At 38.7% G+C, this 27,630-nt stretch overlaps 1 long non-coding RNA gene across 1 annotated transcript in view; it reads right to left on the bottom strand.

The window, feature by feature from the left end:
* Positions 1 to 7,621: 7,621 nt before the first annotated feature.
* Positions 7,622 to 27,630, bottom strand: part of LOC136291514 (uncharacterized) — a 31,113-nt gene continuing 11,104 nt past the window's right edge. Inside the window, exons 2-4 of the long non-coding RNA XR_010721594.1 lie at positions 11,222 to 11,294; positions 10,675 to 10,745; positions 7,622 to 10,470 (exon numbers count right to left, since the gene is read on the bottom strand). This is a non-coding gene — a long non-coding RNA (uncharacterized lncRNA). The remainder of the gene's footprint in view (positions 10,471 to 10,674; positions 10,746 to 11,221; positions 11,295 to 27,630) is intronic.

Genomic DNA, 27,630 nt, shown 5'->3' with positions numbered 1-27,630 from the left:
TTCTATAAACACAATCTAATATGAGATTTTTCTAAATACCAAGTCCCTTCTTCTCGACTGAAGTGTTCTTTAAATCCAAAGCCTGGAAAACATTTCATAGTGAAAGAGGCAAAACCAAAACAATGCATGAAACCAGAGTATTCAATTGTATTGTACCACTGACTAAATTCTCCTCTGACACATTTGCATAGATGAGTATGGTATGAGAAACATGCACAACTAAGAAGTCTTTAATCATACTGAAATGCCTGCAGAAGAGAAGGGAATAGAGGAAATGAGAGCTGAGCAGTGCCAACCCCTACCAGAGCATGTCCTGCCTGCCAGGAGGACCACTCACAGAGCCAGCAGTGATTTTTCTGCTGATTAGCAGACATAGACACATTTTTTTTTCTAGAGGTGAGGCCATTGCTAGTGACAACCCCTGTGACATGTACAGAGGAACTTCCCACAGATTCTACATGAGGCAAAGAAGTCTTTTGGCTGTTGACAATTTGAAGACAAAATAGGAGAAGTCTATTTTTTTCAAGATATCAAATTCAAATAGCGAGCTGTGGAATAGCAGAATCAAAACTCCTCTAAAATTCAAAAGAAACTCAAAAGCTACTAAGGCATTTAAACACATTCATATTGAGTTTGGGGTCAAAGGAGGAGTCACCTTGTGTAACACTGAGCACCTGAATCACAGCTAACACCCAAGCTTTTAAAATGCCTATACAACATGCAGACCAGAAAGGAATACTGTCATTGTTTGGGTATATTTCATCCTGATTTGGCAAAAGGCAACAGCCTAAGGTTTTTTTTTCATTAAGGAATACAAGAAAATACCCATCATTCTGATTCAGAGTGGCCCAACACACTGCAGTCAACTGTTGCCTGGTTTTCATAACTGGATAATCTTTACTCCCTATTGTGATAGCAAAGATTTAATGAAAAAGTTTTCATTGCGTGTCAGGTCAGTGACTGGACTAATCTATATTATTGTCACAGCCTCAAAAACAGGGCATATGGAAACAGAACTTATCACAGCACATCTGATGCCTTTGTTATCCAAAACCACAAAATCTTCAAAAGTGAGTTTCAATTTATTGGACTGAATCCAGAAATCCAACGGCAGACTAACAGCCCATTGATTCCACTGGTGAGGAGCTGCAGCTTTAGGTAGGACTGCTCCTCTTGATTAGCCAGACAGATTTAAGAGTTTAATTACCTTAGATTAATCAAGCACTGGAGTCTGGCTGAAGGCTAATAAATCCTAATTAACAAAGATTATCTCCAAATATCTATTAAAGACTAACCTAAGCTATCTTCTGGCCACAGAAGCTAATTTGTCAGTAAAAGCAGTTTTAAATAATAAGATAAAGAATTATTTGTAGGCAACATGTTCAAAGAAAATCTTCTTAAAAAATTAACTCTTTCCCCTTCAATGTCCTCCAGGCACATTGCTTAACACTGTCTAAACAACACTTGAAGATTCTGAACAAGTTACTCAATTCAGAAATGTTAGACTGTGAAGCCTTCCACCAGTTTCAATGAGACTAGATTTAACAAACATGTATGTATCTTTTTAAAACTCCAGTGAAAATATTTAAGAACTCAGAGCAGGTGAAAACCTTTAAGGTATATATTTTTAATATCTCATATATATATATATATATATATATAATATGCATATATAAGATAAAAATATATTACTGGAATATGAATTTTATATATATGTATTCATATACATACATTCCAGTTACAGTATCAGTGTTAGATATTTAGCTTAGCACAAAAAACCCCAGTGTGCTTGCTCCCTTACATTTTCCATGCTAACAATTAAACTGCAGAGCTTTCTTCCATCTAGAAAAGGATGAACCTTCCTCTCTTGAAAACAGAAACATCTGTTTTCTCAAGACATCTGCTAAAGAAGCGAGAGCAGGATGTAAACTGCTTAGTCAAATAGTTTAAAGATAATGAAGAAATAATTAATTACAAGGAAAAAAACTCCAAGATTAAGATCTGCTTGTAATTAGCTGTACTCAAAATGCTGAAACACTATGCTCAGAGAAATATAATTAATGAGTTCTTGAGAGCTCCTGATGATTCTCACTAAGGCAGCGATAAAAGGGCGCTGCAATCTGCTCCAAACGTTTACTGGGCAGGACCTGTGGAGCTGGGTTCCCTTCTTGCAAGCCAGGCATATGCTGGAACAGTATGTTTTCATGCTGTGCCCAAGTCCCATTAGACTTGGCAGAGCCATAACCTATGGATTATGAGCCTTGCATGCAGCCAAAGAGCTTTACCAGCACAGCTTGACTTGGTCCAAGTGCAACAGCATGAAAATATATTATGCTTTGGGGCACTTGTTGAGATTTCATTGATGAAGGATACATTGGATCTGATCCTTCACGAGCCAGTCATTTATTATAAGGCTATGGAAGTCGAAGAAACATTTACATTTATTTAACATAAAGGGGAGAGTTTGCATCCAGTTACTGTTCTTCCAGTGCTGGAGGTTCCTAAACAGAAGTGGGCCAAACAAAAAAAATAAGATAAACTCAAAATACAAACATGTTCTTTCTGAAAGATTTAATGGTAATCAAGCTACTTCTATTTCCTCACTTTGTAGACCTGTGATGGATCCAAAAGTTTCTTTTAACCTATTCGTTTTAAAAACTGTCACTTCTTCCCTTATTCACTTCTTCTAACAACCTTAGAAATAAAAGCTTTTTGATGCTCTACTAACATTTACCTTGCAGCAGGAGAACAAAAGAGAGGTCCATGCAGCACTACTACTAGGACTGGGAAGCTGCAGGATGGCTTTTTGATGGTGGGGCCAGTTCAAAGGCATCTACACGAGCTGACAGCAGAAAAGGGAATTTCAAAGGAATAGCACAAGGCAGGACGAAACTGCCAGCTGCCCACTGTAAACTGCCTGACTGGACACACCTCCACCCGGGGGCCACAGAACTCCTCTGAGAGGCAGAGTTTTCCCTCTCCAGCAGCACTGGCTTTTTGTGCGAGTGCCACAAAATTGTAGGGAGCAGAAAATGGCATCAGAAACCATTTCCTCATTTCACACAGGAAACCTTGCCAAGACCAATGCTCTGCACAGCAGCTGGTGATCTGGGTGAGCAAAAGGGAACTCAGTCTCCTTTTTCCACTCTTCTGCTTTTATTTCTTTACCTCTTGCAACATATTCTTCTACACCAGATGAGGGCAAGGAAGGCATTCTCTGCAGTTATCTACCTCGGCAGCTTATTCAAAAGAAATCAGCCTGCAGGCAGCACCAGGCTTACAGCCTGCCAGTTGGACCATTCAGATACAGGCTATTTTACTCCCTATTTAGAGGGCATTGTCAGGTGAGGTCATGAAATTCCTCAGTTTCCCTTCAATGTTTATTTTTCATTAACTAGAGTCAGAAATTCTAGAATAATTTTTTTTATTCCAGTGGAAAAATGCTGATTTGTAGAAACAAGCTTCTACAGGAACTGATACTGTCAAAAATCTTTCAATGAAAGCCAGATCCAAAAGACTAGCCAGCCCACCCACAGGCAAGCTCCCGAGGGGGCAGTCTTCTTGGCAGACATCCTGAGCTCAGTTTTGCAAAGAAAAATTAGTTGGAGACATTAAAATTTCCACAGTATGGATGTTCCACTTCCCACACAGCTTCCATGTTAATTGGCAGGGTGAAAGAAAAAAAAACAACAAAACAAACCCCAGAAAGAACTAGAGTACCTCAACTGTAGGCTCATCCTCTCAGGAAATCAAAACCAACATTCAATAGCAGTCTTCGCCATTTATCAGGACACACTGTGCCATCAGCCAAACTAAATGCAGGAGGAAAGACTCCACCACCATAGTCACAAAGAAAAGAGTTGCAGAGAAGCACTGATCCTCCAAGAAAAGGGATGGAAAAGGCTCCACTCCTAACAGAGAGAAGCTGCATATAAGTTTGTGTGGTTCTCCTTCCTTTGAGATCAAGACTTAAGGGGAAAAAAATTTGCACCACCAGCTTACCCACCTTAACACACAAAATCAAAACAGTTAGAATTGTCACTTAATATTGGAATAAACCCTCTAGGCATGAATTATTCTCCCTGCAATTTTCATACAAGCATTCTGAACACAATTGTGAAAACAATCTCCCTTCATCTAACAGCAAAAACAAATATAACCTAGGTGAGAAGACCAAAGATTATTACTATATACAAACAACAGCTGGTATAATCCACCCTCCTCTTTAAATTAAAAGCTGAAATATTAATTAAACTTTGTGAGAAAATTCAGAATTTTTTTCACACTGAGTAACACAGGGTAGGGGATGCTTCCAAACTCACAACAATTAAGCAAGTCTACACCTGCTCACTCATAAAACTAGGTAAGAAAACAGAGTTATTTTATAACCTTTCCCCAAAAATCTGTTTCATGAAAGACCAAGACTGAGAATGCTGCTCTCTACGTTTCACTTTCTGGGCTGGCAGCTTCCATACACATCACATCCACATGTACATACAACATCCTGATGTACACATGTGCTTATCTTCCCTGTCAGCTGCACAAGTGTTCGTCTTGGCGAGGCAAGCCCCCTCCGGAGATCTGAGCAGAGCTCTCTTGCCCAGAGAGATGAGATCCAAAACTAAGGCCATGCTGCTCTCAGGCAGAAAGTCATTAGGTACTCTGACTAGCCATGTTGATTATATTAATTTCAACCACCCCAGGATTTCCAGCTGAAAGCCTTCAACAGGGATTCAGCCAAGAGGAAGGAGAGAAGGTTGTTCCTCCATAGGAAGCTGGCTAGACTAAAAAGAGAAGTAAGGCAGGATAAGTCAGGAAGGCAGTTCTTTGAGAGGTAACACAATATTGGGACCTGCTCATTTTTGACTCAAAGTTTAGTGACATTTTTTGTTCTTATTGGACTCCTTTGTTCTCCTTCTCCTTGTTTATTCAAACTACCCCCCTACGATGAATTTTGTTTGCCCAATCTTGAAAGTCGCAAGACCTCGCTGCAGACAGATTTTAGAAATTCCATCCCTCTTCAGTTTGGCCACAGACAATATAAATGTCTGTGCCTTCAAGATCTAGATGAAGACTTAAGACCTACTCAGACCTACATGACACAAGAAAACAATGTTTTCTCAAATAGCAACAACAGCCAACAAATTAGTTCAATTCTTTCATCTCCATACATGTTCATGTGACCAGAAATAAGTATTCTCATACTACAGATGTCACAGTATTCTGTTACTTGAAGAAAAGTTTGGGCTTGACAGGTTCTGAGCATACACTGCTTTTTAGGAGCTACCAAATTAAGAAATTCTAGTGCAGAGGAAGAGACAGACCTCAGAAGTCTCCTTCTGAGATATTTAGTTATTGAAACTGTTTGATTTCTCTCTAATAATTTGGTGATCCAAAAAAGATGCATTCCACAAAACATTTGATGGTTCAGGACTGCCTTATGTATCTCCAGTGCCTCTACATTTTCAAGTAGAAAACAAGTGTAGAGGACAAAGTGAATATCAATCTTTTGTACTGCTTATTGAGCAAATGCCAAAAGTGTTTTTGTCATCATAATAACAGCTCAAGGGATTTTTTTTTTAAAATTTTGTTTGTGGTTTGGGGGGTTTTGGTTTTGCTTTTGGGTTTTTTGGTTTTGTTTTGTTATTGGTTGGGTGGGTGGGGTTTTTCAAGGAAAAACCCAACTCTTTACTCTTAGTCAGCTCTTGAAAGTCAAACCTCTGCACACTTCCACACCTCTTAGTAAATATTTTTAATTGAGCAACTTGTTATGTGCTGGTAGGTATAAGGCTCCAGAGCAGGAACTGAATACTTTCTGATACTAACTTATTACTTTCTGGAATAAAAGTCTCTGATTATATGTGAATACAAGGGCAGAGAGAAAGAGTAAGGATGGCCAAGAAAAAGGCCTGACTAGCATCTGAATGAAGCGTCTTAGGTACAGCCAGAGTAATAAACAGCCATACAGCAAAATACACATTACAGAACTTCTTTTTCCCCCATGCCTCATGACACTCACCCCTGCCAGAATCATTTTACTTCTCTAGCCTCCAAAACCACTCTAAACCAACGTACTCTGCGTATTTGTAGCACCTCTGGATAATACCCCTAAACTGCTGCCTCCAATTTGGCATCCAAAGAGCTGAATTTGTCTACATCCTCAAACCCAGAACTATTTGTTTCAAATGCTGCTCATGCTAAAGAAAATAAGTTACACAAAGAAAAACCCATTATGTCAGCACTGTCACTTTCTGAAGCCATATGACAGTGTGTTGCCATCTTCTTCAAAGTAGGGAAATATTTTTTCCGCCATCAAGTGAGTGTTATTTGATGAAAGAAAAGCTTTACTAGCTCACAGATAATGAAGCGTTTTTAGCAATGCCTCTCATCTACAGCCAAATGGAGGACAAGCAACAGCAAATTGCTTCTTCAACTTAAAAAAAAATTGCATAATTTATTTTTATATGTTCCACTTCTATTATCATCCCTGGTGTTTTCCATTCTCATGACAATGTGAGCAGATATAATATTGTAACTTTCTAACTTACCCGCCCTTATTCAAAAATAATTGCAGCAAAGAAGTATCATTTTCACTTAAAATTAGTCCAAGAAACACCTTAATTTTTGGGCTCTGGCAAAAGAACACATTGGTCCCTCTGTACCACAACACTTTTGAAGTACTTACATCAGTGGCTTTGGTGAAATAGCTTGACAGCTCTAATACTGCTGCTTTGGATGAAAGTCGGGAAGAAGTTTGCTGCTAAAACCAAGACAGCAAGACTGAGAAAACATGACCTTTGAAACCATACCAAACTTTCCACCACTTCAAAGATTAATTATATTGATCCGGCAGAGTGGGAGTTTCCTGTTCCAAACCTGTACCACACAAGCTCAGTCAAGAATTCAAGGACATTGATCATCAGTAACAGATCAGAAAAACATTATGACTTCCAGGCTCCTAAGTCTGATTTCCATACTATATTTATGGAAACTGTAATAAAGAAACATAAAAAATGATGAAGGATTGTGATATACTCTGGGATATTCAAAATAAGGTCTAGAGTTTTTTCAAGGACCCCTAAATACATATGCAAGGACCACACAGTAGATACATTTTTTAATTTCCAGGGTGGTTTCTTATTTTGTTTTTTTTTTTTTAACAAACATTACACCAAAGGCAATTGAACAAGAGAAAATGTACTCTTCTAGATGGATCCTTGATAAAACACTAAGGATAAACAATAGGTATAAATGGTCAGATTTCATATCAGGTACATTGTAGAACTTCCTTGTGGGAGCAACTGGGATTTTAATTGCTCAATATGGTAAGAATGAGGGTGAAAACAGTAAGGTTTGCACATTACAGACAAGCATACTAACAAAGCGAAGTATTTTCTAGAACTAAAGCTAACTGAGAAGACTGACAGGAAAAAAACCACAATCCTGAGTTGCATTGTAGAGAAGTGCAAATTAATGCATGTACCTTTAATAATTAAGCCTAATTAATTATTAGGCTTAATAATTAATTAAGGTTCTAATTAATAATTAGGTTCTAATTAAGCCATTCCTAACCACCAAGTAGAACCTGGAGTCACTTTGGTTACTTCATCTAGTCCAAAAAACACAGAAAATGTGGCCTTGTGAATCAGAGATATGAAAGATCTTTTCCTGTCAGTGGAGAGTCTATAAAAGGTAAGGACTCAATACGGAATACAGACAGCTCTTTACTAGATCATGTCACAAGTCTGTAAAAATGGTGTAGCGAAATTCATACGATGCAAATACTCAATTTCTCCTTGTTAAATGAGAACTGGGGGGCATTTATGCAATTATCACATGCCTGGTTCAAAGCAAAAAGAAGAAAACACTTTTCAGACAACATAAACCGTGGAACTCACTGCCACAGGATGGTGGACAAAGCCAAACACATAAATAGACTCAAGGGGGAGACAAGAAATTCACAGAAAATTGGTCTGTTTGTAGCTATGAAATACAAAGAACCAGAAAGGGTCTCCAAGTCATTAAATAGTCACTAAGCAGAAATTGGCTGAAGCCAAGTGGTTGGGGACAGAAATGATTTTGCCATTCCTAAATTGCACAGAAAACCAGTCAAGAACAGCGCAGTAGATGGGTGAAGTCCTGGTCTGACCCTGCATCATCAGTCCCAAGCTGAGAACCACCATCACTGAATTAGCAGAGCCAAGAGAACTGTGCTCTGTTTCCAACCCTGTCACAGGGAACAGGCACCATCTTAATTTGTGTCACTGTCAACAAGTCAGATTAAGTCCCCTAAAAATTTCAACTTGCTTTTAAGTTTGCGAATGGGCTATAGGGACAAAATAGAAACTACAGAAACACAGGCCTCCCTTCCATACTATTCCCCTTTGGAGCAGATGGGTTGAGTCAATCTGAATTTCCCAGAATCCAGATGCTGACCCTGGGCTGTTAATGGTTATGTGGGGGCATTACATAAATGGGAATAGATGTAGCATGCAGGGAAGCAGAGGATCAATTTCTAGGTGTAAGAAAGCAAAGCTGGCTCTTAGGACTCTCTCTTTTAATAGATTTATTTCAGCATAATACTACCAGATCAGCATTAAAGCTACTAGACACAAGAGAAAAATCCATTTATAATGGACTACAGACATCCAAGAGGAGGCTACAGTCACAGCACTTTGACTAGAAGTGTTTAATATGCTGTGTCTAACTTTGGTACACTTGGGACTGTTTTAAGTCTTTGAACTTGGCCAATTATCTCCCCTTAGTCTTGGTTAAATAACATATAAGGAAAACCAAAGAACTTATGTCATCAGTCAATCCCACTCAGGAATTCAATTGTGTGTATTTTTCTTAATACTTCATCATGACTAAAATAAAAATCTGAGGGTTATTCTCATCCAGGTTTTTTTTCTGACCAATGTTCAAAAGAAAAAAAAAAAAATCAGAAAAAAGACCTGGAATAAAATCACAGAATCACTAGGTTGGAGGAGACCTTCATGATCATCAAGTCCAACCCATGCCCTGACACCTCAACTAGACCATGGCACCAAGCGCTACACCCAATCTCTTCCTAAAGAAAGTCCATACTGAAAAGCCTTGTATCAAAATATACTTGGTCACTTGATGCTATAAACACAACTGTGCAGAAAGCAGTGTCACAGCATACCAACTGTTACTACTATTTTGACATAATCAAAACACCTAGAGTGTTCCACATAGACTGTTTTTCAACCAAGCATGGCAATATGGCCAAGGCTCACAGTCCAAAAGCATGAGCCATATGGAAGCAGGACAACAGGTAAGGAGCAAGGAAACCAGCCTGTCTCAGCATGGGGTGGGTGACTGCTTCTGCCACCAGTCAGACTCTCTCAGACAGGACAGCACTTTCCATCTGCCACTAAGAGGAATTTCACCCTTGTTTCATCTGTATTGGTATTTGAAAGGGCATTTGGAAAACTTTCCACAATACTGGAATCGTTATACAGACTTTAATCAGTTTCTGCTGCAACAACTGATTTGCTCTTACACAGCATCTCAGGACATTCTTCTCCATTGCTGTTTACTTTTTTTTTTCAATACTGATGGGGCCTTACAATGTTCCTAATCGTTTGTTTTCCCCCTCCTCCACCATGGAATTTTGTTTGGCCAAGACTATCTTATTTTCATGGAAGTCCTAGTGGGAAGCAGGAATCCCAGAGCCACAGCAATTAATGATAAATAGACATTATTTACAGATTAGTCTGAGTATTCTACTGACAGAAGAAAACAGAGCTCATATTCAACTTCTGTAAAATCCTGCAATATCTTTCCGTCTCTTCCATGATTCCTCTGCTAGCATCTAGTAGGGAGAAGGTGTTTAGGTTTTGTTGGTTTGGGGTTGAGGGTTTTTTATGTTTCCTTTTGTACACAAGAAATTTGAAATTCTGTGCCTTGTTTCTCTATTCCCTCACACTCATAAAATTCTCTTTTTGCTGTAAACATTGAGAAATTTAAGGCCTTTTCTGTCTATTATAAAATAGAAGAACCTATACCCATTTTAACCTCAAAATCACAGTGGAGATGAAAAACTTCCTGCCTTCTCAGGTGTTTTTTTTTATCTTGTGCATTGAGAGAACAAAAAAATCAAGTCTTTTTTTAATCTACTGGGGCTGTACCAACAGTAGCAACTAATCATCCCTACAAGATATAAATGAGAGAAAGAAAATAGGTCTTGACTCTTCTTTACACCTGTGCAACACAGTGAACTGATAAAGGGTATCGAATCAGAACAGCAGCATTTTACACAACTTTGAATGCCCAGTGAAAGGCAAGAAGGGGCAAGGCCCACAGAGGAATCGTGGCTTGCCCAAGGTCACACATCAAGTCAGTAGCAGAAGTGAGATAAGTTCCCTGCTCCTGACCCTACACAAACTGACAGACCATGCTCCCTTGTGGCTTCCCCCTTCCAGGACCTTCCTGAAGCTTTTTCCCCTGCACAAACAAAAAGGAAAAAAAGAAAAAAAGAAAAAAAGAAGAAAAAAAAAAAAAAAAAAAAAAAAGTAAGAAATCTGTTGTAAGGAACAGATGGAGGTATTTTTGTGATCATTAGCCCAATACCTGGAACCTTGTTTACACTGTACAATTTCAGTCTTCAATCAAAGGAAATAAAACAAGTATTTGTGTCCTTAGAAATACCTATTCACTTCCTGGGACATATGTTACGCAGCACAGGAACCAAGAAACGCTTTTGATCACAACCTTGGGAGCTGCAAAGCAGAAAGTAGCGTAAGGTTTATGCTCCTGAGATTTGTTTCCTGACACAACAGAGACTAGAATTCAGCATGCACTCATTGGGAAAGCCATGAAGGATGAAAAGTGCATAAGCATATGATCCCTGTAACTTTTATTCCATGCATATACAGTGTCTAGTTTTCACCTAGCAGACGGTACAATGTAAAGAGAAAACTCATTTTCTAAATATCCCACTGTGAAAAGGTATTTTACTTACAATTCAATGACTTCAGTTAATCTAGGATAAAAGATCAAGTTAACAAGCATAACAGCCACTCTACAGGCTAGATACAAACCTTCCTAATTTGGTTATTAGTATTCCTAAACTGCTTAAAGACACAGGCAGAAACTTTTAAGAAGGGGCTGCTCTCAGTTTATTCGTACCTCTCCTGTGCCATCTACTGCTTACAAGTTGTTACTGACACTGTAATACTTGAAAAATGCTGGTTACCTGGCTTCCCTGCTCACGGCAAGATGGACAAGGGAAGATAAACTTTCAAATTCGAACTTCAGCGAGGCATGGACTAAAAACAAAGAAAAAAATACACAAATATATGAAAAATACAGTTAAAAGAAAAGTTGACACCCCAGTGTGGAAATTCAGCACGTGGTTGAGGAAATACAACGTTAAAAGAAAACAAATACTGTCTCCTAGCAGTCAGTGCAATTGTAATACAAGCAGCACACGAATTCCTGTCAAAGCATCTGGGTAGGGAAAGACACGGGTGTCAAGCCAAATAATTTTTTCATACAAAATTCTTCATATCTGCCCACTTTCTGGTCTGACCCCTGTATGGTATCTTGTCAGAAGAGCCGCTAATAGCGCAGCCTGCATCAGCTACTTCCCACTTCTCCCAGCAGTTTCAACCTTTTTCCTGCTGCAGACTCTTCCTCTTTTGAGCTGAAAGCACCTAGACTGTGCTCCCCTTCATCAGCTTTGTGGTTGAAAGGGCTGAACCCAAAAAATGGACCTAAAACCATGTCCTACATGCCTGACTTCCGGGCAAATCGAGCTCCTCTTTCTGGCAGGTCCCGGCATTGTTCAAGTACACCACAAAACCATTTGTCTGCAGGGTGATGAAAGGAGAGTAGAAGGCTCTTTCAAAAACTATAAAAGTGAGGAGGAAATACTTGGGAAGCTAACTGCCTACTGAATGAAACCCAAAAACCTATTAATGTTCAAAAGCTATTGGTGAATTCCGGAAGAGAAAAGGAAGAATTCACTGTCTGGGAACAGAAACACAGGTAACATGCTGTCACATCCTCAGTGTCCCTGTAAAAAGGGCGCAGTTTGAATTCTCACTTGGGGGAACTCTGTTTTGCCCTGAATAGGTAAATCACAGTTGAAGGATCCCATACCTGCATTCTTCTCTGTGGGTCCTAGACTTGAAGGCAGAAATGGTGGATGCATATTCCAAACTACATTCCCGCAAAGGCACAGAATTTATGTACCAAATCAGGCAAACCAACAAATTTCTATTGGTTCAAACTCAACAGTTCCCTCTAATTCGAGTTTTAGTCCAAGAAAATATATTTATTTTCCAACTTTATTTTCCAGAAGTCCAGAGGGGAAAAAAACACAACTTTTAAATGGAAAACTTTTAAGGAATTTTACTTTTTTAACAAAATAAACCTGTTTCATCCTTGTAACTGGATTTACACGCAAAAGTGTACAATTTCAAGAGTTTTAAGAACAAATATCGAAAGATAAATCCGGAAAATAGATGGCACACAGGATTGGATAAAAATTTCTGTTGTACAGAACAACACGAAAGAACAGAGTATTTGCAAGAGAAGTAGCAGAAAAGGAGTGCCATGTCAAGATCACCCACGCCTGATGGTGAGTGTGTCAATAACTAGCAATCATAATTGCTCCAAATTTCCCAGCTCTGTCCGACTGGGCTCAGAAACACAGAAGAGATCAAGAAAATGGGAGGTTACAGCAGAACTGCTATAAAAAAATTCACTAGATGATCCACTTTAGCCTGCATAGGGAAGAAGGTAATTCTTTCTAAGCAATATCCTCTGTAAGGGACATCACACCACTGCCTTCCACTACTCCATAGCCAACCCAGCTTTGCCCTCCTTGGTTGTGAAGGTCCTAAGTGCAACATCATGTCAATGACATGAGAAATTATATGATCCAATCACAGTGGCAGCAGCCTATTTCCCAAAGGCCTGGTGTCTTTGAGACGAGTTTCTGCTGATCCAAGGGTGGAAATGTTTCACAAGAGCAAAGTTCCTCAAGTTCAATTTGCGCTGTGGCTGTTGTCATCTTAGCTAGAGAAAGCACTTTTTCACAACAGAAACGTTAGATTTCCACAGCAGAAGTAATACTTCTAACAAAATCTGATGTGACAGCATTTCTCCTGTTTCCCAAAATGCAGAGGGTATTGGTGGGGGTTTTGCTTCAGGAGATCCACAGCCAGCTCCAGACCCTCTCCCTCTGCCAACACCACACAGAAACGGAACAATCTTCCCAAGAGAAAATGAGCTGTCTCACTCAGGTCAATGTCCACTAGAATTCCCAGTGACTAAGAACTCTTTTTTGGGAAGTGGCATCATGTGCACTACACACTTTCTCCCAGCATCTTCCAACCTGTCAGAAAGGTCTAAAAAACTGTGACCGAACTCAGGGAAGAGCCAGAAGAAACATGGCAGGATCTGTTCCAAATATACACAGTGCTGATTGTATCCAGACCTAAACAACATTTAAATTGTGGAGCCTTTTCCTGCACATTAGGCATGGAGAAACAGCATAGCAGACATCTTTACAGGGAGCAAGGGTTCCATGAAGCGCCTTGATCACACTACTGTTTTTCACACAGCATTGCTTAATAAACCTCAGAGCAGAAACAAGAAAACCACAATCAAAAACTAACTAGCCTAGAATAACTTGAGTAAAAAGAAAAAACCAAATCATACCAAAATATATATTAAAAAATATTTCCTCCCTCAAAAAAAAAAAAAAAAATCAGAGTTCAGTGTTAGGAACAAATAGAATGGGCTGACATGAAATCAGAAATGGCAATGAGTTCACCACATTATTTTTTACGTGAGGCCTGGAAAATCAAGGAAAGATGAAGTTCAAATGTTTTAGCAGCTCTCTGAAACTCTACCAAAGGGATTAAAATGTGCATTCTGGAAAGCTTAAAAAAATGCAAAAAGAAAACAAATATAAAACTGCAAATCTTTCTTGGCAATAGCAGGGAAGCTTGGCTTTACCACAAGTAAAACACTACCCAAGCACCTCAGATGCACCTCACTGTAATTCCCAAAACATTCCAGTAGCCCATCTAGCCTGAGTGCTGTCTGTTTAGCTTCAATCTATGGCGTTTTCTACATTAAGGTCAAAGGGGAATGCAGTGTAAAGAGACCATCTCCAGGGAGACATGTGCAAAGCAAATTTCTCAAATTATATGGATTCAATTAAATAAAAATGTCACTTGCTAAGATTTGTCAATTACGTAGCAAAGGTCCAAGGCTGTCTCTCCTTTGTTTTCCTGAAATTACAACTCTCAAGCCAAAACCAACTAGTAATATGATCCTGGTTTAAGTTTACCATGATTCCACTTCTGAGATCATTTGTTTTCCCCAAGTGAATAGTATTTCTCCTATAATTAATCCTAAGATAGGATTAACCAAGCTTTGGAAAAGGCTATGTAATTTATTTACAACACAAAATTCCCACACAAGGAGTTTTCCTTGATGCAACTGCTTCATGAAAGCAACCAGTAACGTGATTTCTATTCACACAAGTACGTCAACAGGATTGGACTACTTAAATTACAATTAGGCCTTCAAACGGGGTTTGGTTCTTCTCACAGAGACAACGAACCTTGGAATTTATTTTAAAAAAAAAAAAGCTAACTTTCATCTGAAATCATTAACTCTTATCTCCAGTGCTGAACAAAAGGTCCAATTCATTTTAATCCACTGGTTGTGACGTTCAGAATTTTGAGCAGAAATAGAAAAAAGGCTGCATTGCCTCAGGTACTAGGTGAGAAGTTGAAAGCAGAAAAGGTTAATCATTTCTCTGAGGATCTTTCAGAAAAGGTTTAAGACAATTGACACCATGCTGGAAGGTACATGAAGGAGTGCAAGAGAACTAGATCAGCACCGCCAACATTATCTGGCAAAAGCTACAACGATGAACTGTGAAGTCTCCAACACACAGCAGAGTTATCACAGTTCTGTGACAGCAAAGAGCTGCCAGGGTTTCAGGTAAAGTGCTGATCTGAGCCTCTTCACCAATTCACTTCCCATTTTTTTCCTTTTGCCTCCTCTTTAGTTCCACTTTTCTTTCTACCATTCTGTCAGGACCAGGTGCACAAAGGAACAAAGAGACAGTGTCCAATAACTTCAAGAGAAGTATTACATGTAAATATTTTCACAGATCTAGGTCTTCAGATCAAAATGTGAGCCTTTCATTTGGGTGATGCCATAGCAATAACATTTCCTTGCCATTTGTAGTGGTTATACCGAGTTCCCCACCAAAAATTCTCATCAGAGCAAACTACCACCTTCCAAAAATGTCATTAGAAATTAAGGTTTTCACCCAAAGTAGCTAAATAAACAGCACTACTTTTCTATGCAAGTACTCAATCCTCAAGAGCAGAAAAGCCAGTTGGGTAAGGGCAAGCCTCAGCATCACGGCTGCAGCAACAATAATAAAAGGCAGGAGAGAATCTCTTTTGCAAGAATGAATCACCCAACAATTCTACATCCAAGTATTTAAATATATTCTATGTGCCAGTATCATAATACATACAGTCTCAAATGTCCTATGTTCCACTTATGAGGTTATGGTCAATTTTCTTCTGTAAGAAAAATGGATGCATCTTACAAGCCCATTTTGCAATCTTTCAAATGATCAAATTACAGAAGTTTGAAATTGCAATGAGGATGGCAGTTTTCTCTCAGTGTGAGAATGGGGGAAATGGTTCACATAACCGATATTGGTCACAATTGGTAATGTGCATTTATGCACACACAGAGCAGTAACTTTTGAACAGGCATGCATATGTCCTTCCATTCCCCATAAAAAGGATGTCCTTTTTGTTCTGGTTTTCTCTCTGCTGACTCAAACCAGAACACTGTAACCTGTGCTTCCTCAGCAAGTTCCTATTTCCTCTTCCTTTTTAAAAGGATATTGTATTTTTTATTTTTTTAATAACTCTTAATAGCTAAGCAGACACACAGATATAAAAGTCTGCTGAGGTTATGGAGGCTGACATCTAGTTATTTGTACAACATCAGCAAAATATCACACATTAGCACTGTTATTCAAAAACATTTCAGTGACAGAAGCCTGTGACATATTATGACAACATCTGGAATTTTCCTAAAAATAATGGAGTTCATTTTTATTCCCTAAACAGACTTGATGAAATGTAGCACTTCCTGGAGTATCAGTGACACACATTCACAACCATAGTATCTCCGGTTTCTTCAGTACTGAGTATTTCCAAACAAATGGCCACACTCTCATGTGGCTCACACCGGAAGCATCTAAACTAAAAAAGCAGTGGGATTTAACTGGGTGCGAGGCAAAGCAGAATAAAAGCCCAAAGGTTCTGACAGGGAAAAATTATGTCAGGCTTCCAAGCCTCACAGAAGCTTATTTTTCATGGCTCGCTCCCCTGCCCCTGTGGATGCCTATCGTATTCTTTGGCTGAAAGAAATCTGAAAATCTCAGGTCCTCTTTAGTTCCACTGAAACCACAAAAGTTTGGAGAATCTCACATAAACAGACACATGAGAGCCTCTGGTAAAACTGCAGACAACAGTTCTAATTTTTTGTTACATTGGAAAAATAAGCTCCGCTTGTTTTCCTAAATGTTCCTTCTTCTCTTATAAACTCAGCCACCAAAGGTCTTCAAAAATAGGAGGGAGGTTAATAGTTTAAAGCATGGGAATATATTTTGCCTATAGGGATGCTCGAGGGAAGCTCACAAACATTCAACTGATGATGGAATTTTTATCCCTGGGAACAATCTCTGAAGTCACTGCCTTCCAATATATTCCTCAGACTGTTTTGCTAAAGAGTTTCATCAAGCTGGATGGTTGGTTAAGGCAATTACAACTTTCCCTAATGAGTTCAGAAAGTGCTCTTTTGCATCACAACTATAAAAGCCTGCATCTTTCTTCTACAGGGATGTTTGCTGCCAGAAGCAGCACTGTCGTTTGAATTGTCATTATAACATGGCTAACATGATGATGTACCCGTGCAACAAGCACACAGAAAACCACAACTGAATTTATAGGGGAAAATTACATGTATTTTGGCATGATAAGATTAAAGGATTTAGGTTTTAAGCTCAGCAAGTATAAAGCCATTTACTTTCACTCTGGTACATAGCAGCAGTCTCTGATCCTCCAACTGCAGTAAATGACAAATGATGTTTTTGCAGACAGTGTGCTTCACCCTCACATGCTACTCAGGAAAACCTCTCACTAATTCCAGTGGAAAAAGAATTTGGCTTAGGGGAAAGTAGGATCAAGCCATTCATTTTATTCTAATGAACAGAAAACTCTTCAGACAGGCAAACCTGTCCCACTCTGCTCAGTTTCCTGGTGTTCTTACTTCATTTCTCCTTCTGCATATTTATTATCTTTTAGCTTCATTCAGTGAGATCAAAAACTAAAACAAGCTGGAGAAAACCAGCATCCCATATGCTAAAAAACAAGCCAGATTATTTTATTTGTACAAAATTGTGGACATGTCTATTTTACACTGTGGACATTGCCCAATGAGTACCAGGATTGCAACAATCAGCAAAGCATGGCTGAAAGGGAGTTACAGGCACACATTTATTCCTCTCTTCTCATTCCACATTCCCAGTGGTCTTCCCACCTCCAACTGACTCTACATCAATGTCCATCCAGTGGAGAATAACAACAAGCCTACCCAGCACAATGTACATACAATAACTCTCTGGACTAAAACCTTTTAAAGAGACCATTTCCTGGTTCCTCCTGCAACTCCATCCTCCTCCCATTTTATTTTCCTCACAGTATGATCCTCAACCTCTAAGGGTCTCCTAAAATTACCTAGAACTCTCATACCTTTTTGAAATGTCTCTATTCTTTTAGCCCTATTTTAACACACCATTTTTTATCTACTTGAGCTTCTTCACTGTTCCCTCATGATCTCCTTTTGAACTCAGCCAAACAGCACCGTGCACAAGAGGAAGCACAGACTTCTCTTCGTGCAGCAGAGAGGAGATCTCACTTGCAAGACCACTCAGTTATTTACGTGGGAGATTCCTGACCTCTGCTGTGCAGCTACAAGTTTTGCCTTGAAATGAAGTTATTTGAGGTATGAATCTCATCAGATAAAGTGTGTCTGCTAAAAACTTGCACTTTAAAGTTGAATAAATCAAAGGGGACAGGAGGAAATGGGTGGTTCTGAGCATTTGGCTGTACTTTCTATCAACACATAGCTCAGTTTTTAAATTTTTTCTGCCAACGTGCTGACTATTCATTTTCTAAAGCCATCCCACAAAAGCACACTAAAATATTGCTTTACTTATCAAGATTTTTATACTCAAGAAAATACTATTCACAAACTGACCCCATTACAGGCTTTAAATCACCTAGGTACTCTTTATCTGGCATTCCTTCCTTTCATCATCAAAGTATCTGAACATCTTCCAGCAATTCTCTACACAACATGGCAAGCACATTCTATGTTAAATTCCCTCCCTTTGATCAAAACAATCCTTTTTGTTCCTAACACATTGCCTCGTTTGTCTTAAGGCAAAGACCTAGTCTGAGATGGATCAGCTGTAGAACTTCACAGGTCTTGGCCCTGCCTCTAGGAAAGGGATCTCCTTTCCTTGTGTTAAAAGCCTCTGCCCTTGTGCAATACAATTCCATTCAACTAAAGAAGTGGAGGTAACAATACATGTTGTATTGTGGTCATCATTAATTAATTCTGGATTAAATAACAGACTAGATCTTTCACCCTAAAAAATGCATCACCCACTACACAGCAAAAAATATTACCAAATTCCATACCACTCACTGGCCATAACTGTTAATAATGGATTTCACTTAGAGTGTAGTCTTATACTTATTAAATGTGACCAAAACCCTGCAAAGAAAACAAAAGTGCAAGTTAGGGTTTCATTCTCAAAGTGATCAGTGGAAGACTGGGACACAAATCTATAACATTGGCCCCACAACTTCACAGCAGATTTTAAGATATACACCCTCTAGGAAAATGATAAAGACTAAATTAAAGTCCTTTCAGAAGTTCTAAAAGTTCAAAACAAACCTGATTTTGCTCAACTCCTACAAGCCTTTTTTGTTATTTTCAGAGACCACATATTGGAAGGAAGGCAATTTATAGAGGACCATCCAAGATGTAAGGGCACAGCACTAGAAGCAACACACTGCTCCCTGGGAGGTGCTGCTGGATCACAGGTGGGCTCCAGGGTTGACACTAAACAGTTTGGGCTTCCCAAACCAAAGGCCCATGAGGCAGGCAAGGACTCTGGCTCCTAGCAGTCTTCTATGGAACAGTACCACTCCAGAGAACCTGGGGCTCTGGAAGCAGAGCTTGCTGAAGACATTAAAAAAAAAAAAATCTATCCCACATTTTATTTTATAAAGATGACTTATCAAAATCTAGCCTGGCACCACTTCACATCCCTCCCTGAAACCTTAGCCTGAAATAGCAGCAAAGTATCTTCCCACATGCTTCCCTTTTAAGGCAAGGGCTGCCGAAGTACAGTCGGTCACTCCACATGACAGATTACCCAAACTAGATTTTTGTAGCGGGGCTTGGAGCACAATAATTATTGCATGATGCACTGTGCATTGCCAATGTCAAGCTGGCTTCAGTGCATATCCTTCTTTTCCACTGAATGAAAGCAGCATATCAGTTTACAGAGTTCTCAATGTACCAATCTTGTTAGTGGTATGTGTGTCTAGTGGGAGCTTTGACAGTAAAACAGTCTTGTTAATAGATCATGATTTATTCCCTTATTCACCATTTCCTTTAAGCTTTTTTATTTCAGAAAAAAAATAGATATTTTAGAGTCAAGTTGTATTTTCCTAGGCTCTCCACCAACATGACTAGACTATAACTAGCCATCTTCAGTGACAACTGTAAATGATACAAGCAGTGGAAAAATCTGATGAGCCACACATAACCCAAAATAATATTTGAGTGACGCAAGATAGACAAAAATTAAATAATAGCAAGAACAGGATGGACAAGAAAAATCTAAATCTCTCAGTGAGGATGGAAGCATTTATACAGGATGGTTCTTAATGCTGCCAATTCCACTTCTAACATCCCAGTTCCACACCCCATGCCACATATATTAAGACTGTTTCTATGCAGTTAGGATGTCAATTTTGTTACTTGTTCCAGAAAAGCTTATAAACCTTTCAGGGTTTTTTGGTTTGGCTTGCATTTCCTAACTTTGCAATCCATTTTTCCTCTCCTTCCATCCTCTTCATCCCCAAGCTCTGTTTCTTCCATCGCTCCCAAAATATCTGCCAAATCTCACCTTTCATTTCCTTTTTGTATTTTCCCTCTTTATTTCTCTCTAATTCTTTATTACTTACCCCTACTCACACACACCTTGAATCATTAGTGAAAATCTTCCCACCTAAAGTCTTCTCATTATCTTAAATTTAAAACAATGGGGTCATTGGAATATCTTTAAGGCACACTTTTTTACTGCAGCTCTGTTCCAGTTTTATTAATTTCTTTTTTTCCTGAATAAAGAAAATATTTTCAGGCCAAAGAGAGCTGCAGAAGTTCTACAGCAAAAACACCACTCTGGGCCCAATCCCTCCCAGGCTCAAGTGCGAGCAGCCTGCCTGCCTTGTGGAAAGCACATTCCAGTTCCCTGCCACTGCTGGGAATTTATAATAGCAAAAGCAGGGCTAGCTTTGTATATCACTGTGTCATCCATCCACAAGATACAATGGAGTGCTGAGATTCTTCCTCCTCCTTTTTTTTTTTTTTTTTTTTTGTATTTTCTGTTCCAATGGAAGAACAGAAAAGTGATTTCTAGAAAATAACTTTGGAGCTTTTAATTGGGACTTCACACGTATGAGGCACATTGCCTGCTCAGTTACATGGTACACAGTTAGCATCTGTGACTTCAAGCTACTACATTTCAATTCTGAGCTGACATTTTCCTATGTAATGCTGGTAACAGACCTAGAAATTAAAAGCCCAGAGACTCCCATCTTCCTTTTACCCCCACACAGCAAATAGCCGTTTCAGCTTCCCACTAGTGCGGCATTTTTCTCCCTTCAAAAGGCAGTGGATAGAGCAGGCTACTGGAGCCGCTGTTGCTTGACAACAGTGGTAATAATTTAATGATATTTCAAATAACCAATTAGAAATTAGTAGAAACTGGAAAAAAATCTATAATTGCTTTTATGATTAACTGGAAAAATATTCTTATATAAGTTTGTCACTTTTTTATTATCTCTGGTTTTAAAACATAGTAATTTAAACCTGTAAATCTTTCAACCATCTTCATATTTTACAACCACAGACTTCAGAGTGAGTTGTCAAAAAACACATGCAGGAACCACCCTTCCCCAGATACAAACAGAAAAGGTGAAACATCATGAGATTTACCTTCTTATGCAAGTGTGAACTTAGAAGTACAATTTTTCTTGGTGTAAATGTTTGATTCTTGCATAGTAGAAAACTACCAAAGCAGTGGACAATTTGAATAAAAACACTGCAAGATGTACAGGCAGAGAGTTTCTGCCACTGCTACACAACCCACTCAAGAAGCACAAAACAGCCTCCCCTCAAAAACAAGACTATATTCCTTTTTATCACCAGCTGACTAGTCCTGTTCCACCAAGATGGATTAAGGGCTCTCACCTGTGTTGTCATCTCCCAAGAGACTGCACCTGAGCCCTGCCTCCTCATCATCATTCAACCCCTCCTCCTCAATGCAGCCTGCTGGTTCCGCAGAACAAACTCCTCACTAAAGCCTAAAACCAAAGGGACCAAAAGTTTGAGCACTACAAATATCACATTTTACATGACCTTTTCCTTGACACCACCTCCCCCCCTCCCAGTTTTGGTATATTGCCCTGCACCAGCACAGTGATGGCAAGAGTACAACAGCAAATGATGACAGAAGCACTGACTGGCTCTGAAACAGTTAACAGAGAACTTGAGAAGCTCTAGAAGGGTCTGATCTGAATTGCATCTCCCTGGATGTAATTGCTTCTAAACAGAGGTAATATTAAACAACTGTTCTTCTGCTTGGCAAGCTCTCAGGATGCTTCCCAGGGCTGTAAAAGTATAATCTCCTACTCTTGTTGCACACAAAGTTATATGGGAGCATGATGAACAAGGCAGGCAAAGCTGCTCTGCCAATGTGAAGAAGACATTTAACTCCACATTTGTGTTGAAATCAACATAAACACACACACACATATACATGTACACATATTGTTTTCCTTAGTCCCAGAAAAACCATCAAGAACTCTGGCCTCATCTACATCCTTAGCAGGAGTACAGCCCAGAAAGCAGAATATAGGATGAGATGCCCTCCAAGCCTCTCTCTGCATTCCCAGTCTCGAATTCCCAGCTGTTTGGATGCTAGAGGAGGTCAAGCTGGAGCACAAGCATGCTGTTATTCCTAGAACAAAGTGTAAACACAGCCAGGTCTCAGTGGTGACTTGCCTTGGTGGCTTTTCTTCAGTTCCAGGGCTGAATAAGAGGGGTAGGAACTGAGTAAGAACATTCCTGTCCCAGTCAAAACCAAAACTGCATCAGCAATCACAGCCTGTTGTAAATAGCATTTGTGCACTTAAACAAAATGAATCAGAGTACAGAAAGCTGTGGACAACAATAAAGCACTGGATGTCATGACATGAAGATTACTCTTTTGAGAGGAACTCCCCAAACAGCAAATATTTACATGGCGAGGCTGCAGCTACTTCTTTTGAACTTAGCCTCATTAAGTATATTAGGAAATTTTTCCACATAAGGACAAACCACCATGAAAGTTTGTTTCAGCCTTGACATCAAGGAAGCAAAATACTTGTGAGGGATACTGGTGGTTTGTCTCAATGGAAGTCATAACTCCTGCTCTGCATTTTCCCCTCACTGAATCTTTCCTGTGTACCAAAATCTTTCTCTGAATCATGAAAACATGCATTTATGTGATTCCTTAAATGTCTGAAAATCATGAAGACCTAGTAAAAGATTTTCCTCTAACTTTTTTCAGGTTTTTGTTTTGTTTGGGTTTTTTCACTACTGGGTTTTCTTAAAAATGTTTTCTTCCTCAGGTTAACTTGCAAACATAATTCATACACCTCTTTTCTGTTTTTCTATAATCAGAGAAGTCCCAATGCTTACTGATTCTGGTACATGTGCTTGGAAAATCAGGTTAAAGCCTTTTCTAAGCATCCTTTTCTTGTCAGAAGAGTTCAGAAAACATCCTTGTTCTAACGTTAAGGCAGAGAAATTATACGAAGAGGGATCTGAGTAAAGAAATCAGGTTGGGTGTAACCTGTCCTTTGGGATAATATTTTCTTCAAAGTTATGCTGTACTGGCTCAGATCCTCTCCCATGAATTAAAAGGAGTTAGCAAAGCAAAAAGCCTTCCCTGCACTCTCTGTAGACACTCTCATACATTTTCCAAGTGTGAGGAAGATCAATTTTCTTTCCTTTATTTCTTAATGCAGTAAAAACCTTCAACACACCACAGGAGGCCCTGGAAGCATTGATACAATGCAGAATTCTTTGTTTTGGGAAACAGTTATCAGTAAGCTTTATATTGTACTCTTTGGAATTACTTATCCCAAGATATAACTTGGTGGTTTTCAGATCCTTTTAATAAACTACAAAAGTCAAAATTGGTTGATGTTAATGTTATCGCTGACAAAATTCAGACGAGAGAAAAGTGAATGTAAATTGAAATGAATGAAACTAAATTAGGACTCACAAATCAATGGGTTTAGGCATTACTGAATTCTTCAATGAAAACATCTGCTCAACAGCAAATCAGCTGTGAGAAAAATTAGAATTCAAAATTAATACAAAAGTTAGCATAAGGCCACGCATGCATTGTCGATTCTAGCTTTGGTCTACTTGAAACTCAAAAGTTGAGTGTGACTGTAAATAAATCTCGGAAGATCTATAAACAGTCCGGAGAAAGATCACTGAATTTACAAAAAGAATACTCCATACGTGAATTAACTGAAGCAGCAGTTGATAATAAAAATAATGTGCTGTCATGTAATTAAAAAATGCTATCTCAACCATTATTTAACAAGTATTTAACCATTTTTAAAAAGAGTTTGGTTTACAAGTTCTCAATTAACTTGATGTCACAAACAAGCCTGAAAGGTGTTTCAGCAAGTTTTGGGGAATATTTTTATGGTAAATAACAAGAATTCATCTCTATTTTCAAGAAATCCTAGAGAATAAGAAGCCTAAAGAAACACCTACAGCAAAATGTGAGCTTATTCCTCATTGTCCCCAAAACAATTTGTGCTTCAAAAAGCTTTTGCTCTCTGCCTCCATACGTGGCTTTGCACTGGAACTTCAGTTTTACCTCTTAAATTGAACTTCATCACCAAAACTGGGAACTCTTAACTCCTGTACACAGGACTCAAACTCCAACAGGAAATGTCATGAAAAGGCTCCTATGGCTAATGGTGACTACCAACCCTAATACAGACAAATACTTAAATTCTGTTTCCAAAGAACATTCCAAGTTCATTTCCCATCTATCAAATTTTCAGTTAACTCTCCCTCACCCACAACACACTGTGGATTATGCTTCCTGAGTAGTTCTTTTCCCCAGTAAAACCACTGTTCTTTTCCTTCATAAAACCACTGTGCCATCTGAAAAATTATTTTATGCTTGGAATTAGGAGCGTGAAACATCTTTTTTCCGGATACCATGCATTAAAAATTTGTGTACACAGTCACTGCCTAGGAACAAAGTATCAGTGGGGAAACACTGTTAGAAGTTACCCAAAAATAAGTCCTCAATAGTGAAAAAGATGAAAAATCAAGCTTGATTTTGAATTTGTTACATTCCCTTGAGAAAGTAGGCTGAGTTTCATTAACATGCAAGCAGTTCACATGCCTCTACTTTCCAAGATCAAGCACTTGAGAAAGGGGAAAAAAGGGAAAATAATTAGGAAATTGCATAAGGACCTGCCCATCTTAGGTCACAAAGATTAATGAAATGGAAATGTTAATGCAGCTCAAAAGTAGTCATATCACATGGAAGTTCAGAAAATAACTATCAAGTTGTTTCCAGAAAACTGTACCTATTAATAATCTCAAACCCCAGCTGGAACATAAGAGGCATAAGGGAAGTATGTTGACCCTGATGGTATTGATTAGACCATGCTATTGAAAGTTTCACACACCAACCACAATCCATCTAGGAAAACCACCAAGATCTGAATTCCAGTAAGGACAAAATAATTTTTAAATGGATGTGTAATCTTTGCAAGGGCTCTAGCCAAGGCCAGTGCAGATCAAATGAAATCACAAGCTTCTCAGCTCCTCACGCCATATAAGATTACTCCAACATCTGTACAACCTTTTTTGCTTCACATTCTTTGCATCTCAGGATTCCTCAAGTCTTAATAGTACTAATTCTTGTTGCTCATAAATTTTGGGTTCCTTCTGCACAGCACAGTTCCTTTTATTATGAACTGTTGTTTCAAGAGTTGATAAAAATATTATATTGAAAAAAAGATTTAATTATCCAAACATATTCAATATATTTTCTGAGGAGATAAAAGGGTAAACTGAGACTGCAACAGTAATTATCAAAATGCCTGTTAGTGGAATATAGTACAAAATCTGCTGCTAAAGGCAAAATTGTCTCACAAACAGAAATATGGAACATGATAATCAGAGCTCAACTCCCCACAGAACTGTACTGGAGGTAAAATATTACTAATCAGTAATTGTCATCTTTTATTTTTCAAAATCATTTGTGAAGCACTGAGCAGCTCTCTAAGTATGTATGTCAGGGCTGGAGGGAGAATGGGGGAAGAGGGCTACACAACAGGCAAAGTCTGATCCAGATGCAGGATGCTTATACTCCACATGTGTTTCACCAAGCATAACTGCTTTATTATGAAGGAACCTTAGTAAATTAGTGAGATTGTCTGCAAGAGAGTAAATCATAGAAACCACATTTACATGGTTTTGTTTTCTTTGGCAGTTGTAGAAGGTTAAATAACTTTATGACTTCATTCCGAATTCGCTATCAGAAGTTGTTTTTGTATGGCTACTTTGGGGAAGCAAACCTTAGGAGAATTTTTTTTTCCCTCACAGATTTCATAAAATCACAAAACTTGCTACCCACCTAAAGAAAAGTATGTAATAACCTAATTAATCTGCCTTCATGTGCTTATTGTGGGCAGCTTTCTGTATTCAACAGAGGGTGTACAAGCTACAGGTCAGTGAAATAAAATCAAATGCGAAGTGTGTCTAGGAAGGATACCTATCCTGTTTGCTCCTGGGCAACACAGAAGGATGTTCCATGGAAAAATGTATTCAGATGATATCATCTGCACCCAAAGATGAATATTAGGAGATTGTAGCAGACACATCATAGGATGATGAAGTCCTTTGCTTGGGGTTGTCATCTCCTTCGTGTTTCTTGGATGTTTTTATCTCTGCCATAATTGTAATTGAGAATCAGAGCTTTTACATTCAAAATACAAACCCAGCAGTCAGACATCACCACTGCTGTAGACTTGGATAAACTGTGTGAGTTGAATATCAGGAAGATTTTTTTCATTGAAAACTGAGCTTAAGATGGATATTTTAGTTTGAAATCTGTATTTCCCCTTGTTCTGGCATGCCTGAAATGCACTGGATTAATTTAAATCACAATTCTAGCTATGTACAGTTCAAATCTGGAGGAATGAAAACAAAACCTTATACTTTGCAAAAAGCTGGCTGTTTAAATATTTAAATATTCAACAGCAAGTATAAATTAAGGGAAAATGCTTTGTACTAAGATTTAGAAAAGTATCTAAAAAAGGTTTGGGGTCTGACAACAACTTCAGAGTCAAAACTTGGGGTGCAGAAGCAGCAGCTCTGTCAAATTATTACAAGGCTGTACATGATAGGTACTTGTATTTAGCCACATTTCCTTTCATTTAGGAAAAAAAAAGAGCACTGCATTAATCTTTTCCTTGCACAAGACAAGTGTATTAATAAGCCTCATTCATGTTCTGATCTCAGCTGAGTTCCTGATTAGCTCATTTTTGCTCTCAGATTTCAACAAGCACAGGAGGTGCTTGTGTAAGAAATAAGAAGTGCATAACAACCCTAAAAGTAACTTTGTGAGTAACGAATCAAACTAAGTTTATTCATTTGCCATTGCACTGTGTAGCCACCGTAGTGGCATTGCCACAAGTCAGAGGCAAAGCATAAAAGGAGGATTTGTGTGAAGAGACATCATCTTTGATTGACAAAACCGAAAGTATTAAGGAAGGCTGACAAGCTTTCTTGTTCTGAGATTTTCTGCAATCGTATCAGTTGATTTAACATGAGCTACTACCTTTCCCTTCACATACATGTGGCACTTCACATCCTGCACTACCAACTCCTCACTAGTCCAGTCAGAAATTCTGGGAACAGACAATATTACCACTTTACCAAAGGAAAGAAAACATAGGAGTATGTGAGGTTTTGTTGCCTCTGTTTCTGGATGGGCATGTTCATAAAAACTTCTTTTTTTTTTTACCTAACTTTCAAAGTGTCTTCAAGTGAGACAAGTTGAAAGAGCCAGCATCAGTTGAATCAATCACACATGAAGTACAGCAGACGTTAAATAAAGCAAGCACATTACTGTTTCAGCTGTAAAACTGC

This window comes from Chamaea fasciata, unplaced genomic scaffold (genome assembly GCF_029207755.1).
Source record: "Chamaea fasciata isolate MVZ Bird 193981 ecotype frontalis unplaced genomic scaffold, bChaFas1.0.hap1 SCAF_6, whole genome shotgun sequence".
Classification (NCBI taxonomy): domain Eukaryota; kingdom Metazoa; phylum Chordata; class Aves; order Passeriformes; family Sylviidae; genus Chamaea; species Chamaea fasciata.
This window is presented reverse-complemented; position numbering and strand designations above follow the sequence as displayed.